This window comes from Cricetulus griseus, chromosome 2 (assembly GCF_003668045.3).
Source record: "Cricetulus griseus strain 17A/GY chromosome 2, alternate assembly CriGri-PICRH-1.0, whole genome shotgun sequence".
NCBI lineage: Eukaryota > Metazoa > Chordata > Mammalia > Rodentia > Cricetidae > Cricetulus > Cricetulus griseus.
In genome coordinates this window covers 234,223,160-234,242,252 of record NC_048595.1, presented here as the reverse complement: position 1 = coordinate 234,242,252, position 19,093 = coordinate 234,223,160, and the positions used below count along the sequence as shown (strand labels likewise).

At 43.0% G+C, this 19,093-nt stretch overlaps 1 long non-coding RNA gene across 4 annotated transcripts in view; it reads left to right on the top strand.

The window, feature by feature from the left end:
* LOC103162993 overlaps positions 1 to 18,206 on the top strand; it is a 128,619-nt gene extending 110,413 nt beyond the window's left edge. The window contains exons 10-11 of one of the 4 annotated variants that reach the window (XR_004768396.1): positions 14,196 to 14,313; positions 16,804 to 18,206. This is a non-coding gene — a long non-coding RNA (uncharacterized LOC103162993). Of the gene's footprint in view, positions 1 to 828; positions 1,350 to 7,270; positions 7,304 to 14,195; positions 14,314 to 16,803 lie in introns of those variants that run through there. The other 3 variants (XR_004768400.1, XR_004768397.1, XR_004768398.1) reach the window with 3 other exon arrangements.
* Positions 18,207 to 19,093: the final 887 nt, after the last annotated feature.

The following is a 19,093-nucleotide window of genomic DNA, read 5'->3' as shown; positions in this document are numbered from 1 at the left end:
GTCTACAAGAGGTAGTTCCAGGACAGCCTCCAAAGCCACAGAGAAGCCCTGTTTTGGAATCTTGGTAAAGAAAAAAAAAGAAAGAAATTACCCCTGCAGCTATATGCCTCAAACATTTAAAATAGGGGGCCATGGAGCAGGATGAGTATCAAACAGAGCTCCTGACCCAATAGTAAATGCCTTCAAGGTGTATGTGTCTCAAAAAACTAAAGGGGGGGATCTGAATCTTTTTCACTATAAGGATATAATTGTTCCAAGAGACAAACAAAGATAAACATGTTTAATTTGACTTTACATTACATGGTGCATATATGCATTGAACATCACATGGTTTGTTTGTATGACTTTATGTGTTAGTTAAAATAAACTTAAAGTTTAAAAAAACATTAAAGGAGTAAAAGAACACATAGACCTCATTCTGTTTTGATAGATAGTGATTGGTTAGCATAGTCGGTTTATCTTAGTATTGTGTTTACTATTCATAAAGAGTAAGATACTAAGTTCCTTGCTTGTTATTACACATATATTGTTTTCAACTCAGTTCTGCTCACAATTGGAAGTGATTTTTGTAATTGTGTATACATCAGTTTTTGTGATTCATTAATGGAGAAAAGGCATACTTTATGTGATACTTTTAAATATTGAATGAGACAGATGAGTTTTAGTATTTAGAACAGTGGTTCTCAACCTTCCTAAGGCTGTGACCCTTTAATACCATTCTTCATGGTGTGATGACCCCAACTAGAAAATTATTTTTGTTACTACTTCATAATTGTAGTTTTGCTACTCTTATGAATTGTAATGCAAACATTTGATATGTGACCCCAGAAGGGGTCATGATCCACAGGTTGAGAAAAACTGATTTAGAATATGAGAACAAGTGAAACTAGTCCTTCCCAGAACCCGCAGGAACCATTTCATACAGAGGAAAACTGCTTGGTTACCTGAGCCCTGAGTGATAATGCCTGCCAGTGCCTCTATGGTCTTGCTACCTCCTTCACAGCTAAGAACATCACAGACTGTGTCCAGCAGCCACTCACAGATGCCTCAGGGAGTCACTGGTGCATGAGGAAGACCAGTGACATCATCTGTTCTCCAGACTGTGGGTAGCTGAGGCCTTTTGAGGGAACAATGTGGCCCTGTCTACTCTCTGGGATCTGGACAATTTGACTCTAGGATACACAGGGCACTCTTTAGGGTTTTGATACAGGACTCAATTTTAGGGCATCCTGATTGGGACTCCAAGAAGTCTTAGAGTTGATTCTGCTGCCCTAAGAGGTGCTGCTTGAAAACTATCGATGAGATAACAAACAATATGAATTGAGAGGAGGGAAAAGGAAAGAACTGGGGGCCTGGATCCTGACTCTGCTGAGATTGCTGAGCCATTCCAGCCCCCACAGAGTGCAGAGAGTGCAGAGGTGAGCTGATTTGGCTCCTACCTTGGGCCCAACTTCTGCCTGCCCACCCTGGCAAATCCCACCCTGGGATCTGCAGGCAGACTGAATCAGTCCCTGAGGGCCCTGGGATCCTGACTCTACTGAGATCGCTGGCCTATTCTGGCCCCCACATAGTGCAGAGAGTGCAGAGGGGAGCTGCTTCAGACCCTGCCTTGGGCCCAACTTCCATCTGCCCACCCTGGCAAACCCTGCCCAGGGATCTTCGACAGGACGACTCGACCCCTGAGGACCAAGCAACCCAGAGTCTGCTGACATCTCTGTGCCAGTGCTGCTCTCACCCACCTGGAGAGCAAGTGCCTCAGACCTGCCTGCACCCAACTTGAAACCCATCAGAGTATCAAAGTCCATTGCACACACCCGAAGAGAACACAGGACCCATACACACCAGGAAAGGAAGTGACACAAACTGTACCCACTGGAACAAGAGATTTGAAGACAACAATATAAGAACACATCCAACAACAGGAAAACCAATATGACACCACCAGAGTCTAGGGACTTTACACCAGCAAGACATGAACATCCCAACACAGAGGAAGCAGAAGAGAGCAACCTTCAAAACAACTTCATGCAGATGATAGAAAACCTAAGAGAGGAAATCAGAAAATCCTTCAGAGAAATGGAAGAAAAGTAGATGGAAGAAATCAAGGAAAGCCAAAAAAAGCCAAGAAAATACAATTAAACAGCTGAAGGAAACAGTTCAGGACCTGAAAACTGAATTAGAGACAATAAAGAAAACACAAACTGAGGGAATGCTGGAAGTGGAAAAGCTGAGTAAACAATCAGGAACCACAGATGCAAGCATAACCAACAGAATACAAGAGATGGAAGACAGAATCTCAGACGCTGAAGACAAACTAGAGGAAATAAACTCGTCAAGCAAAGAAAATCTGAAGTCTAACAAATCCATAACACAAAATATCCAGGAAATATGGGACACGGTGAAAAGACCAAACCTAAAGATAATAGGTATAGAAGAAGGTGAAGAAACCCAACTCAAAGGTGCAGAAAACATATTCAACAAAATCATAGAAGAAAGCTTTCCCAACCTAAAGAAAGACATGCCAATGAAAGTACAAAAAGCCTACAGAATGCCAAATAGAGTGGACCACAAAAGAAAGTCCCCTCGTCACATAATAATTAAAACACCAAATGTACAGAATAAAGAAAAAATATTAAGAGAAGCAAGGGAAAAAGGCCAAGTAACATATAAAGGCAAACCTATCAGAATTATACCAGACTTCTCCATGGAAACTCTGAAAGCTAGAAGGACCTGGATAGATATTCTACCAACTCTGAGAGAACATAGATGCCAGCCCAGACTACTATACCCAGCAAAGCTTTCAATCACTATAAATGGAGAAAACAAGATAGTCCATGACAAAACCAGATTTAAAAAAAATATGTAACCACTAATCCAGCCCTACAGAAAGTACTGGAAGGAAAACTCCAACCTAAGCAAATTAACTACACTCGCATAAACATAGGCAATAGATAATCCCACTCTACAAAAGCACAAAATAAAAGGCAGGGTAAATCCACATACAATACCAGTACCAACAACAAACTAAAAACAAACAAGAATAAACACTCAATGGACCTTAATTTCCCTCAATATTAATGGTTTTAACTCCTGTATAAAAAGACACAGGCTAACAGATTGGATACGAAGACAGAATCCATCCTTCTGATGCATACAAGAAACACACCTCGAATTCAAAGACAGACATTACCTCAGAGTAAAGGGTTGGGATAAGATACTCCAATCAAATGGACCCAAGAAACGAGCTGGGGTAGCTATCCTAGTATCTAACAAGATAGACTTCAAACTAAAATCAATCAAAAGAGATGAAGAAGGTCATTTCATATTCATCACAGGAAAAATCCATCAGGAAGAAGTCTCAATTCTAAACATCTATGCCCCAAATACAAAGGCACCAACATTCATAAAAGAAATATTATTAAAATTCAAATCACAAATAAGGCCTCACACAGTTATAGTGGGAGACTTCAACACCCCACTCTCACCACTGGACAGGACCACCAGACAGAAACTTAACAAAGAGACAAAAGAACTAACAGAAGTTATGACCCAATTGGGATTAACAGACATTTATAGAACTTTCTATCCAAACACAAAAGAATATACCTTCTTTTCAGTATCACATGGAACTTTCTCAAAAATTGACCACATTCTCAGCAAACCTCAACAGGTACAAAAAATTGGAATAATCCCCTGTGTCTTATCAGACCACCATGCTTTAAAGTTAGAAATCAAAAACAAATCAAAGTGCGAAAAAGCTACCAACTCAGGGAAATTGAACAACACGCAATTGCAACGTTCCTGGGTCAAGAAAGAAATAAAGAAAGAAATTAAAGACTTCCTAGAATTCAATGAAAATGTTGACACAACATACCCAAACTTATGGGACACTTTGAAAGCAGTACTAAAAAGAAAGTTCATAGCTCTAAGTGCTCACATGAAGAAACTAGAGAATACCCACACCAGAGATCTGACATCACAGCTGAAAGCTCTATAAAAATGGAAGCAAATTCACCCCGGAGGAGCAGATGCCAGGAAATAAACTGAGGGCAGAAATCAATAAAGTCGAAACAAAGAAAACAATTCAAAGAATCAATATAACAAAGAGTTGGTTCTTCGAGAAAATCAACAAGATAGACAAACCATTATCCAAACTAACCAAAAGGCAGAGAGAGAGATCATGCAAATTAACAAAATCAGAAATGAAAAGGGGGACATAACAATGGACACGGAGGAAATCGAGAGAATCTTCAGGTCATACTTTGAAAACCTGTACTCCACAAATTGGAAAATTTAAAGGAGATAGACAATTTTCCGGACAGTTATCACTTGCCAAAATTGAATCAAGAACAGATAAGCAACTTAAACAGACCTATAACCTCTAAGGAAATAGAAGCAGTCATCAAAAGTCTCCCAATCAAAAAAAGCCCTGGGCCAGATGGATTCACTGCAGAATTCTACCAGAAATTCAAAGAAGTGCTAATACCAATACTCCTCAAATTGTTCCACAAAATAGAAGCAGAAGGGATGTTACCAAACTCTTTTTACAAGGCTACAATAACCTTGATACCTAAGCCACACAAGGACACAACTAAGAAAGAGAACTACAGACCAATATTCCTCATGAACATTGATGCAAAAATTCTCAATAAAATACTGGCAAATCAAATACAAGATCATATCAGAGAAATCATCCACCATGATCAAGTAGGCTTCATCCCAGGGATGCAAGGATGGTTCAACATACGAAAATCCATCAATGTAATCCGCCATATAAACAGACTGAGGAAAAAAAAAAAACCACATGATCATCTCACTAGATGTCAAAAAAGCCTTTGGCAAAATCCAACACCCTTTCATGATAAAGAAGACGTCTTGGAGAAATCAGGGATAACAGGAACATACCTCAACATAATAAAAGCAAACCAACAGCCAACATCCAAATTAAATGGAGAGAAACTCGATCCAATTCCCCTAAAATTGGGGACAAGACAAGACTGTCCACTCTCTCCATACCTCTTCAATATTGTCCTTGAAGCCCTAGCTAGAGCAATAAAACAACAAAAGGACATCAAGGGAATACAAATCAGAAAGGAAGAAGTCAAACTCTCACTATTTGCAGACGATATGATAGTCTATATAAGTGACCTGAAAAACTCTACCAGGGAACTCCTACAGCTGATAAACACCTTCAGCAAAGTGGCAGGATACAAGATTAACTCAAAAAATTCCGTAGCCCTACTATATACGGATTTCACATTGGTGGAGAAAGAAATCAGAGAAACATCACTCTTTACAATTGCCACCAAAAACATAAAATTCCTTAGGGTAACCCTAACCAAAAATGTGAAAGACCTGTGCCATAAGAATTTTGAGTCTCTAAAGAAAGAAATTAAAGAAGATACCAGAAAATGGAAAGATCTCCCATGTTATTGGATAGGTAGGATCAACGTAGTAAAAATGGCAATCTTGCCAAAAGCAATCTACAGATTCAATGCAATCCCCATCAAAATCCCAACACAATTCTTCACAGACCTTGAAAGAACAATTCTCAACTTTATATGGAGAAACAAAAGACGCAGGATAGCCAAAACATCCCTATACAATAACAGAACTTCTGGAGGCATCACCATCCCTGACTTCAAGCTCTATTACAGAGCTATAGTCCTGAAAACACCTTGGTATTGGCACAAAAATAGACTGGTAGACCAATGGAATAGAATTGAAAACCCTGATATTAACCCCCACACCTATGAATACCTGATTTTTGACAAACTATCCAAATTTATATGATGGAGCAATGAGAACATCTTCAACAAATGGTGCTGGCATAACTGGTTGCAGACATGTAGAAGACTGCAGTTAGACCCAAGCCTATCGCCTTGCACAAAACATAAGTCCAAATGGATCAAAGATCTCAACATAAATCCAGCTACACTGAACCTATTTGAAGACAAAGTGGGAAATACCCTTGAATTAATTGGTACAGGAGACTGCTTCCTGAACATTACACCAATAGCACAGACACTGAGGTAAACAACTGATAAATGGAACCTCCTGAAACTGAGAAGCTTCTGTAAAGCAAAGGAGACAGTCAGCAAGACAAAACGGCAGCCCACAGACTGGGAAAAGATATTCACCAACCCCACATCCCACAGAGGGATGATCTCCAAAATATACAAAGAACTCAAGAAGCTAGTCCCCCAAACACGAAACAACCCAATTAAAAAGTGGGGTACAGAACTAAATAGACAATTCTCAATAGAGGAATCTAAAAAGGCTGAAAGACACATAAGAAAGTTTTCAACATCCTTAGCCATCAGGAAAATGCAAATCAAAACAATTCTGAGATACCATCTTACTCCTGTCAGAATGGCCAAAATCAAAAACACCAATGACAGTTTATGTTTGAGAGGATGTGGAGAAAGGGGAACACTCCTCCACTGCTGGTGGGAGTGCAAACTTGTACAGCCACTTTGGAAATCAGTGTGGCGACTCTTCAAAAAAAAAATGGGAATCAGTCTACCACAAGATCTAGCAATTCCACTCCTAGGCATATACCCAAAAGAAGCACATTCCTACAACAAGGACATCTGTTCAACGATGTCCATAGCAGCACTATTTGCAATAGCCAGAAACTGGAAGCAGCCTAGATGCCCCTCAACCGAAGAATGGATAGAGAAAATGTGGTACATTTACACAATGGAGTACTACTCAGCAGAAAAAAAACAATGGAATCTTGAAGTTTGCAGGAAAATGGATGGAACTAGAAGAAACCATTCTGAACGAGGTAACCCAATCACAAAAAGACAAACATGGTATGTACTCACTCATATGTGGATTTTAGACATAGAGTAAGGATTACCAGCCTACAATCCACACTGCCAAAGAAGCTAGTAAACATGGAGGTCCCTAAGAGAGACATACATGGTCCCCTGGAGAAGGGGAGATGTTCAAGATCTGCTGAGCAAATTGGGAGCATGGGAAGAGGGGGGAGGGAGCTAGGAGAATGATAATGGGAGAAGAAGAGGGATGCCGAGGACATGAGGGAGCAGAAAGTTTGAGTCAGGGGAGGAATAGATGATAACAATAATGGAGATATCATAATTGAGGGAGACATTTTTGGTTTATAGAGAAATCAGGCACTAGGGAAATGTGTGGAATCTACAAAGATGACACCAGCTAACCATCTCAGCAATGGAGGAGAGGTTACCTTAAATGCCCTCCCCTGATAATGAGATTGATAACTAACTTATATACCATCCTATAGCCTTCATCCAGCAGCTGGTGGAAGTAGAAGCAGACACCCACAACTAATCACTGATCTGAACTGGAACCCAGATGCAGAGAAGGACCAGTGAAGAGCACAGAGGTCCAGACCAGGCTGGTGAAACACACAGAAACAGCTGACCTGAACATTGGGGAACTCTTGCTCCCCAGTCTGATAGCTGGAATACCAGCATGGGACAGATCCAGAACCCAGGAACATGGGTTTCAGTGAGGAAACCTCAGAAATCTATGGGACCTCCTGTAGAAGCTCAGTATTTATCCCTAGCATAGGTGTGGACTTTGGGAGCCCATTCCATATAGAGGAATACTCCCTGAGCCAAGACACATGGGGGTGGGCCTAGGCCCTATCCCAAAGGATATGAAAGACTCTGATGAGACCCTATGGAAGGCCTCACCATCCAGGGAGCAGAAAAGATATGTGACAGATAAGGTTTTAGTTGGGGGGGTAGGGGAGGATGGGTGGGAGAAGGGAACTGGGATTGTCATGTAAAACAATCCTGTTTCTAATTCAAATAAAAAAAATTGGAAAAAAAAAAAAAAAAAAAAAAAAAAGAATGGGGGGGGGGCTGCGGTGCTAACCCTCCCCTGAAGCACTATGCCTTCCTACTGAAGGCACTTGGTGCAGATGTCTTGACTGCTGTGGGAAAGGTCTAGAATCAGGAGTCCCCACCCTTCTGATATGGCAACATTATCTGAATGCCTAGCAAATTTCATGTTTAAAATGGTACAATCTAGTTAAATACCTCCTAAGTTTGTGGTTTTGTGTTGGGACACGTTCAGAACTATCCCTGGGTGCACGAAGTCTGTGAGTCACGGATTGGACATGCCTGGTTATCTCAGGTGACATCTTTAAGAGCAACATCCCCACTCTCCCCAGATTGCAACTGCAGGGCTGGGGATCTGAACTCAGGTCCTCATGCTTGTATAGCAAGCACTTCCTACCTGCACCACCTCCCCAGCCCTGCTGATTCTTCTTTTGGGAAACAGCAGTGAGTGAATCTGGGGCTCCTCCTCCTATTCAGTTCATCTCCAGCGCTTACCGCCTCCCGTGGTGCACACGGTACCCTGGTGTGTACAGAATAAAGGACTTGTGGGTTCTGTGTCTCAGCAGAGGGAGCTCTGGCCTGAGCTCCTCCTTTCTAGTCAGCAGGTGGACAGCCTGGTGGGGCCAGAGCATTAACGTCACACTATTCGAATCCCATTTCAAGAGCAATGCTTTTGCACAGAGGTTGGCCTGGAGGGCAAGCTGCCTTGGAGTCACCCCACCTCCATATATATTTGCAGGTACCTGAGAGCTGACTGTGTTTTCTGGGTTCTCATTGGCAGCAACAACAGTTACTAGCCAAGACAGCAAGCCACAGGCTGGAATTGTCTTTTGTGTTTACGGAACTGTGCTGCAGCGTGGCATGAGAGAACCGGACCTTTGGAGGAGGGCAGGGAAGTTTCATGTTCCTTGGCACAGGAGTAGTCACAGCCAGTCTCAGGGCTCTGCTTCCAGGGCTGAAACCTGCATCCCGTCCAGACAGTCCACCCAGCAGTGACCTCTAGGATCTGCACAGGTGGGGTTTCATTGTAAACAGAAGGCTTTCTTCTTCCCTGGCTCTCCCAACAAAATAATCTCCCTTTTTACAAAAAATGAAAAAGGCTAATTCCCAATAGATAAATAGTAATTGCACTAACAATTGCAAGCAAGTAATAAATACTGAATTGGCTCTCAGTGTAAGAACCTCAGGAAGCTTGCCTTTTACCAACAAACCGATGAACACACTCCCTGGGGCTGCCTTACTTTTTTTTTTTTTAAAGTAATATTTAACATCACTTGGAGCTATTTGTTGTTTAAAGGAACTGATTAGCACAGTTGTCCAACGCAGTGTGCACTTTTCCTGGTTTGAAACATTAACCCAACATTGCCCTACCTTCATCGTCATCACTTTTCTGGCTTGCCTATTGACAAAGTGCTGTGTACCCATGTGGGGAAGGTGACTGACCAGATGTTCTAATTTTTAAAAGATCTGCTGGTGTCCAGCAATTTTCATTAGGAGATTGACTTGCCTGGGATTACATTGCTGAGGGCCTCATGGTTGGAGAAGGTGCATTTCTCTTGATACCTCCATGCCAGGAGGATGAAGGAGAATGGCCCAGACATAAAAGTCCTTTCTATATAACAGCATGTTATAGATACATACAAGAATGATGACAAGTTGCATTTCTGATGTCCTTTGCTATAAACTAAGCCACTAACTATGCCACTGAGTGTATCCCAAGCCACAACGTCCAGGAATGAATATGGTTTCTGTGGACCAGGGGTGTTAGGAACAATGGTCCATCCTGCCAAGCCAGCTGTGATTTCTGAGAAGAGAGGATTCTGGGAGGCTCTTCAAATGGCCAGAGGGGTGAGTGTCACAGCTGTTAAGAAGCTCACCTCCCCCCTTTACAGGAACATCTGTTTAATATGAAATGAAGGCTCTGGATATGAAGGGCTCAGGTTGTAGCAGAGAAAACAATCCCATTGATTCAGCCATGCAGGCTCCACCTGCCAGGCCCCCTCCTCTGCAGCCCAGAACTACTGGCTTAATTATCTGCAGAGTTGTTCTAATATTTTTGCTTTCTAGAGAGATAGAAGGGCCACCTGCCATACCTTGGGCATTTTCTCCACAACAAAGCACTCAAGGGTCCAGTGTGTGTTCCTCTGTGCCAAGGTGTGGACTCAGGGATGAGCCGGGCAGCACAGGATCCAAGCAGAAATTATTATTGATTTAATCACATAATCAGCAGCAAGCACTTCAGGCTAAGATAGCAAATCCATAAGAGGCTCCCACACAGCCACCCTCACAGTCACCAGCAAGCTGTGGTGCACACTAACAAACAAATGGAGTAGGGGTCACCTTCAGTCAGAGGCAAAATATTGACATTCCCCAAGCTGAAATATGTTTTGAGTTAAGTGTTATCAGTCAGTGATAGGAGTGGCCTGTCTGTAAACATAACTGCATTGGCAGGAGGGTTATAGAATGCTTTCTTGCCATAATCTAGAAGTATCTTTCAGACAAAACTCTGCTTGAAATCAATTGTGCACAAGAAGCTGCCTGCTGTGGCCACTCAGCGTGGACAAAAGGAAGAGACCTCTCCCTGTGATCTTTCACCAGAACTGCTTCGTCTAATGAGAGCATGGCTTCAGTTTCTTTTCACAGCAAACATAGGATCAATGCTCTGGACTTGACAGTGTCTGGAAGCGGCCATGCAGGCACGTCCCAGTGATCGCTGATCCTGGAATGGTTGCTCTGGGGATGATCTGGCTCCAGGTAACAGCTCTTTGGCCATCTGATCGTGGCAGGCACTGGCAGAGCTGTCTACAGCCTGTGGGCTTCCATGGCAGGCAGGGATCAGCTGGGATACAGCTGTATTTGGGGAGGAGGCTGGCAGAAGCCACGTCTCTCCTCACACCAGATAAAAACACATTAATAATCTTCAAAAGTTAACCACCTCACAACAGCTGTTGGATCCAGATGGGGGCTGAGGGAGAGCCTTAATTAAAAAGTTTAGGTTTCCTATGAGTTCCTGGTTATCAAATGGCAGTGTCTTTGGGGGACCATTTCTTCAGGGATCAGCAGGAAGTGCAAGGGCTAGATATGCCTTGCCACATTCCTGTATCTTGGTGCAGCTGAGGCCTTGTCCTTGGCTGCTGAGAAATATGGCCCACATGATCTGTGCTTTTTTTCTTGTGAAGCAGATTGCTGTCTTGTTAGGCACACATCCACCCTCTGTCTGCAACACCTGGGGCCACTGTACCTTCCTCTCCATCTTGACCTTCTTATAGGTGCTGGGGCAATACACTATGGAGATGTCAAACATCTTACACCCCATGCACAGGGCCTTATGCTTGTGACGCAAGGACTCTGCCACAGAGTCAGGGTCTACGTTCCAGACCCTGACATGACACTTTGACCCTTATGGACCTATGTCTCTCTAGATGGAGAAATGAGGGTCTGGGGTTTTAAGGTCAGGGTCAAGGTTTGCAAGTCCCTAGACTATAGAATCATAGGTCCCATGTCTACAGGTTTTATAGACTCAGCTCATCATCTTATTATCGCCACAAGTTGATTTCAAAGGCCTTTTCCTTCTGATAATGTGAGAGTGTAGTTATTATCTAGTGTGGTGAGACGATGACACAGGCTGAATTAGCTGTGCTCAGTGAAATGCCTGCTTCTCAATGGGCTCCAATTGCCAGTGGCCCCACTTACCTGACCAGGCTCAAAACACATGCCCTGTGCTCCCTTGCACAAAGGCCATCCGATCCACACGTTTACTTTCTCCCCTCTCAATCCTCATGGAAATGACACTTGTATGGACCCTGGGGTGAAGAGTCCATCCAGGCAGGAGGAAGGCCACCTCTTCTTCATCCTCTTTCTCCACTGGCTCCTGTCTCCCACAGTGGCTGGTCCTTAACTACCCTATGTTGAGGGCAGGGGGTCTTTGACCACTGGAAGCCACTCAGTGTATATGAATGACATGGGGAGATGCAAATGGGGAATGAAAGAGAAAACCTGTCAGTTTTCCACCCACTGGGTCTTGGGGATGAAGCTTCATGAACCATGAGTACCACTTCAGAAGAGGGTCAGAGGTCAGGCATCCACTTCCATGTAAATGAAGACACCAGTGCTTTTAAGGGCAGCTTGTGCAGGCCACAGCTTCTAGGACCTTCTGGTTTATTTTTTCCTCTTTTAACTTTTACTTTCCGTGGTTAGACTGCTTTGATTAGTCAGGCAAAGGATGCCCTGGATAGATGCTAATATCTTTGTACCTGTAAGGCTCTGGACTATAGGTGCAATGGAGAGTTACTGGCGTCATACCCCTGGACCATGGGCTCTTTTTGTCTGCAGTCTGAGTTCATTCTTCTCAAAGCCTCAGGAAGTCTGTTTGCAGAACATCTCTTATCTTCCCAATGGCCAGCTCTGCCTTGCCTAAATGTGCAGGGCTGCCTAAGGCTATTCAAACACAGTAGTGCTGCATGGAACACTTGACAGTCCCATGGGAGCTTGCCTTCGCCCACAGAGGTCTGTCTGTGGATCCCTGTTTTTGTTGCTGGTCCTCATTACCATTGCTCATGTGTTTGCTGGATGTGGTTGGCCAGTTCTGATGACATTGAGGTCTTCCCTACTTTGTTACTGGGCAGGGTTTACAGCCACTGTTCAGTCAGTCGTCAGTTGTCAGTCAGTCTGTCTCCCTCCCTCCCTTCCCTCTTTGTGTGTATATGTGTACACATTCATTTGTGGGCACACATTTCCATACAGTTACACATGCATGTTTATGTACCTGTGTAAACTGGATATATTTCTTCAAGTGCTGCTCACCTCATTTATTTTACACAATGTCTCTCATTGGCCTGGAATCAGCAATATGGTAGGCTTGCTGGCTAGCAAACCCCAGGAATCTGATTGTCTTTGCCTCCCTCAGTGCGACATTACAAGCTCTAACCACCATACCTGATGTTCACAGACATGACTAAGGCACTGTCTCTTCTGGCCCTCATGTCAGCCAGTCCACCCCAGGCTTAGCATCTCTGCTTCCAGTTCACTTGGTTTCTCTCCCACAAAACTAGGTTCCAAGCATCTTGGTGTAGGGTTGGGTCTTACTCATCTTTGGATTTCCTTCTCTGCATCCAGTTGTCCCTAGCAAGTGCCAGTCAAGTAAGAGGCTTAGAGGTTATTTATTGAATCTTGAGTGAAAGGGGTTATCAAAATAGGGAACAAGGATTACTAAGTCTTCCTCTGTGACTATTTGATACCTTTCTCGAGCCAACTGTGTGGATTAGCTCAGAAGAGTCTGTTCTTGTCAGACTAGAACCTCAGGGAACCTCAGCCAGACAATGGCTTACAAAAATGCAGAGACCAACTTTAGAAACTGTTTGTGAAATCAAACATTTTGGTAATGTGTTCTAAAACTGCCAACTCAAATTCTTGGAGACCATGGACACTGTTCTGCTTGCTATATTACACAGGCTTCCTCATCTGCAACACATGTGTTTTCAAGTGACATGGAGAGCATGTCACTTGGTCATGGGGTCAGTGAGTGGGTTCATGGGAAGTCCCAGAGTAGCTGCTCATCACAGCAGGATAGTTACAGAGGAATGAAGGAAGCAAGAAGAAGACAACTTGGAGCCCAAGAGGAAGACATGACATTTCATTAACTGGAGGAAAGAGAAAGATGGGGAAAAAATAGGGTTCCCAGATCTGTGTTTGCAAGAGCAACTGCCCAGATTTGGATAGTATAGATGCATGCTGGGAGGTTTTCACTACTTGAAATTTATTTTTAAGAAAAATGGATTTTCTTCCATGAACCATGTCTTCCTGTTAGGCAAGAATGGGTGAGCATCTCAGGCACAATTATGTTTCATTAGAAACTATTTTTTTTTCATGTATCATGTGATGCTATATGTGCTCAGTGATGCTGTAGAAAACAGGAATACATTTTCATGACATGCTGTCAAATAATTATCATTAGGGAAACAAAAACAAAAACCCCAAAAACTCACACATCAACTTCCTGTAGCTTCGCTATACACTAAGGCTCTCAATTCACCATGGCCTCTGGGATGGAGAATAGAAACACTGACATGGAAATGTTGCTCTATGTGTTGGAAGTTTTCTTTGAAACAAAGTCCTGTTAATAGCATCTTCCAGTCATTTCAATACTCTCTGTACCAGGGAAACAGAAAGACTCCATTCATTAGGAATAAATTATTAACTTAAATCTTCAAAGGAAAGGTTTGAAAAAATGTTCACCAAATTCACATAGCAGCGCAGCGGCGCAGAGCCCCGTGCCCTTGTTTGTGTGCTATTACAGCTATTATAACTAATTGATGCACTAGCAGTTAATTAGCAGCCTGGAGTCCCCAAAATGTTTTCCAGGACAATTATGCTGTGCTGCTTTCAAAGGACTCCACGTCTGAGAGCCGCATTTGGCTACCTCCACTTTGTGGTCCTGTCGTCACCCAACGCACTCCTCATGGCTTCCACGGAGGAGAAGGTAAACACGAAGCATCTAATCATGCCGAACTTGCTGTATTTTCTGCTCCTCCATTTTCTTTGCCCAAAAGCAAACTGATGCATGGTTTCTGCTAATTTAATGGTGGGGGAAAGATGGGAAGAATGGGTAGTAGGAAAAACAACACCCACAGCCACAAACACACCGAGATGGGTGTGGGCGTGGCTCATAGCCTTTGATGGACAGCAGTGTGTTTAACCATGGCTTGAACCTGGAGTTAGGGACCCCAATAGGAGTGGGGTATTCTGCACCTGCCCTGCAGGGACAGTTCAGTTCTCCCATCTGAGAGGACGTGTTTAGTATTGTAGTCATGTTCTCCCTGACTTCCATTTTATCCAGTCTCTGGTTTCCAGGTATTTGAGTTTGTTGGCAACCACATGCTAACTAGATTTATTCCTGACTTAGGGCGGGTAGGGCAGTTTGGATATACAGGCTCAGGTCTGATGAATATACTCTCTTCTTGGACCATTTCTCAGCAGAGTTAAAACACGATGTACAAGGGCACCACTGGCTCAGAGGTCAGATCTCACTCAAGGCTATCCCAACCAGTTCCATCTTGGTTTTGGCTTTTGTGAACATCCTCTGGCTGGAGTGAGAGCAGACACAAGGTCCAAGTCCTCACCCAGAAATGCTGTGGGGTGCATGGAGGAGTCGCAGTTCTATATCACAATACACTGTTCACAGTCCTTTGGTGACCTAGTGATACTTTTGTCTTCCTGGATGTCAAGGCGACTACCACAGAGCACACCTTCCTGGGCAGCCATTAAATCTTGACGTGTTCAGGGCCCTGAACAGGATCTGACAGGACACCCTTTTCTGAATGTTGGCAGTCTATCACACGCACACAGCTTGATCCCTGTCTTGGCTGTTATGAGTGGCGCCACCATGAACAGGGAGCACAGGTGTCTGTTGTACTTTCTGTTTCTTCTCATCTCAATGTATATCCACATGAGGATGCAACTGGTACCAGAGGAACCCCCTTCATATAGACCTAATCCCATCAACAGGACGCAATGATTCTCTCATTTGCCCTCTTCACCAGTGGTTGTTGTCTCTTTTGGATAACAGCCATTTTAATGGATGTGTGGTGAGGCCCCACTGTGATTTTTATTTACACTCTTCCTGACAGTGGCTGATACTGAGCACTTTCTCATATACTCACTGCATACTTTCTTTCAAGTCCTGTCATTTCATGTCCTTTGCCCGTCTTAAAATCAGATAATTGACTTCGTTGCTGTTGAGTGGTTTGCATGCTTTACACACTTTAGATGTCACCCTATATCAGATGTCTGGCTTGCAAATGTTTTCTTCCACCCCATGGGCTATCTTGTCACCCTGTTGCTTAATTCCTTTGCTGTGCTGAAGACTTCTGGTTTACTGTGGTGTTTCTGTTTTTGTTGTTGTTGTTGTTGTTGTTGCTTTGGGTATCAATTTAAACAAAACCCACCACTTGATCAGCATCAGGGAGTGTGCCCTTGTAAAATCCTATAATAATTTCTTCTGTTTAAGTATTTACATTATTTTAAATAAATGTGCATTTATTTTGTACATGTATACCAAGTTTTCTTGACACCATTTACTGAAAAGACTCTCCTTTCTCCACTATGTGTATAGGCATCTTAGTCAAAGATAAATTGTAAGTTTGTAGATTTATTTTGGTTTATTTAATTTTGTAGGCAACCACACACTAACTAGATTTATTCCTGACTTAGGGCAGGTAGAGCAGTTGGGACATCCAGGCTCAGGTCTGATGAATATACTCTCTTCTCTTCTTGGGCCATTTCTCAGCAGAGTTAAAACACCATGTACAAGGGCACCATTGGCTCAGAGGTCAGATCTCACCCAAGGCTATCCCAATCTTTTTGGGTTGGCTTTCTTTGGTGTACCATTAATCTATGTGTTTATTTTAATGTCTGAATGTGTGTGCCATTCTGTTTTGATTACTGTCACTTTGGAATATATTTTAAAATTAGCCCAGGTGGCACCATCAATTTTTCCTTCCTTTTTTCAAGATTGCATTGGCAATTAAAGTCTTTTGTGAGTCCATAGAAATGTTAGGGTGGTGAGAAAAATTCCTTTAGAATTTTTTTGGGTATTGCATTGAATCTGTAGCTCATTTAGAGTATATACCTATTTGAGCAGTATTAATTCTTTCAGTCCAGGAACATGGAATAACCTCATTTATTTATGTCATCTTCCATCTCTTTTCACAGTGTTTTACATTTTTCATTCTGTGGGTCTGGTTTTACTTCCTTGGTTGCATTTGTTCCTAAGTATTTGGTTTTGTTTTCGATGTAGGTGAAATTGTCTTCTTGATTGCTTTTTTGGATCATTGATTGCTTAATGTGTAGCAACTCTACAGCTTTTTGTGTATTGATTTTGTATCCTACAAACTTTACTGAACTGTTATATCTAAGAGGGTGTTTTTATGTTTGTGTGTTTTGAGTCTTGATACTATTTATCCCTGTGCAGGAAAGAGACCCTGCCATTTGTGACAAAATGCAGGAGCTAGAGGACTTACACTAGAAGAGACAATAGAGAGGTTCTCTGATCTCTGTAATACAAATTCACCTCAGAGGCAGAGACAGAGACAGAGACAGATGGAAACCATGGCTGTGGAATAGAGGTGGTATTGAGGAGGTGTCAGTCAAAGGTACAGCATCTCAGACAGGAGGAGCAAGTTATGGAGACCTGAACAGCATGCTGAGGAGTTGACAGCATTTGTCACACACTGAAAGTTGGAAAGAGAGGAAATTTCCCATGTTTTCACCCTGAAAAAGTGGCAAGCTTTAGTGGATAGACATGTTAATCAATATAACTTAATCTTTCCAAAATGAATCTCATCACAAACATCATTTTTGTGCTCACAAATATAAGTGGAGCCAACTACAACAAATGCTTCAACCTGGTGAACAGAAAGAAGAGAAGCCATGGTGAGGCAAGAAAACAAAGTCTCCAGACCTTCAATATGGAACCACAATACACTTTTATTTTTCTCACATCATGTTATGTACCATCTTATATCACATATCCATATGTGGAACTTTTGTCATTGTATCTTAGCAAAGCTTTTAGGGAAGGCAAACGTGTCTGGAAACTGAGGCACAGTAGCTGCTCATTTCCGTGCTGGAAGCACCCTCATTGCCCAGTATGCAGATGTGCTGACACAGTGGCTGCCTGTGTGGCCACCTCACCCCACCATCCACTCACCTGTCACATTGGCTGAGTCTCAGAGGAGAACCAAATATGACTTTCCTCAGACATCATGCTGGACCTCATGCAGCTGCTGTACAGAAAAGAGTATGGCACATGGCCTGACAGCTCCTTCTTCTGCCTCCCTGAACCAGCTGGGGCTGCAAAACCACCATTCTCAGAAGATAACACTTGCCTGAGCGTTTGCAGGAGTACCACTCTGTTCTTTGTGGGCTAGTGACTCAGCCAGACAGTCATGTCCTACACACTGCTTCTTCTGTGCTAACATGCTGAGTGTCTTGGAGAGTCAGGCCCACCATGTTCACATGGTCTTTCCTTCTAACAGAGTTCCCATTAGATCTTCCGGAGGGTACCAGTCATGACATTGTGAGATTGGACCCTGGGAAGGTGTTTTCACAACAGAAAAAGAGCATATCCTGCTGAAAATGTACCTACTGAGATGATGCAATTTCATCTGTAAAAAGAACCTTATTCAGAAATCGTCAGTGACATGATACAGCTAATTAAGGCATGCATGGTGCTAGCAGTTTCATTAGAGGGGATAATATTGCACAAGAAAAATAAGAAATCATTATGATGGATGTCCCAACATTACATTACATGTTAATGAAGTGTAAATGATCTAATTATTTTTGAAAGAACACAGATTCGATTAAACTGTCGGAATTAAATTGGAAAGGACAGTCTATTGTACTTTTTATGTACAGACAAGTTAGCGTTAATTAGGCACAATCTACAGGAACAAATGAGGCACGACCCTCGGTGAGCAATCATGGATCCTTTGCTCAAGGCAGGTTTCATAAAGAATTATATTAGGGAAAAATTGTAAGTCAATTAGATACAGTGTTGTAACAGTGGGAGGGAAGATGAGGAGAAGGAGAGAGTCACGGGCTCCCCCCTCCATATTCTGACGGGTTTATGGAGGACTCATCTTGTGGATGGGCTCCATGTTGGTTTCACAAATCCCTATTCCACTGGTCAAAGGTGATTGATTTCCATTGTATGTTCTGGAATCTGCTCTAGGGAGTAACTTTGGCTGGAGGTATTCTCAGAGGAAGAGGTGTTTGTCAGTGATACCTTATTTGCTGGAATTCTAGCCAGGCTCCAATCTCTGGTTGCCTGTGGTCCCTGTTAGGATGCCAGCCAACACTCTCTTCCACACCAGGACTGACAGGGCTGAGTCACCACGTGGAATCTACCCTTACCTTTTTTAAGTTTGTGGACAGGAGGTAAGGAGAGAAGCTCTGGCCAGGGAAGATGCCAGCTATGCTGCCACCAAGGCAAACCTATTTAAGATAATTTAAACAGTTAAGCATTTGAGGCTAGGGAGGTGGCTCAGTCAATACAGTTTTTGCCTTGTAAGCATGAAGACCGGAGTTCAGATCCTCAGCACTCATGTAAAAGGCTCGGTGTGGTGGGGTGCATCTAATCCCGGAGCTGAGGGGTGGAGACAGAAGACCGCTGAAGCTCATTGGCCAGCCATTATTGTGGGGCATCTGGTCCACTGAGAGAGGGAACGAGGAGGGTGCCCATCCTCAACCTGAGGCTC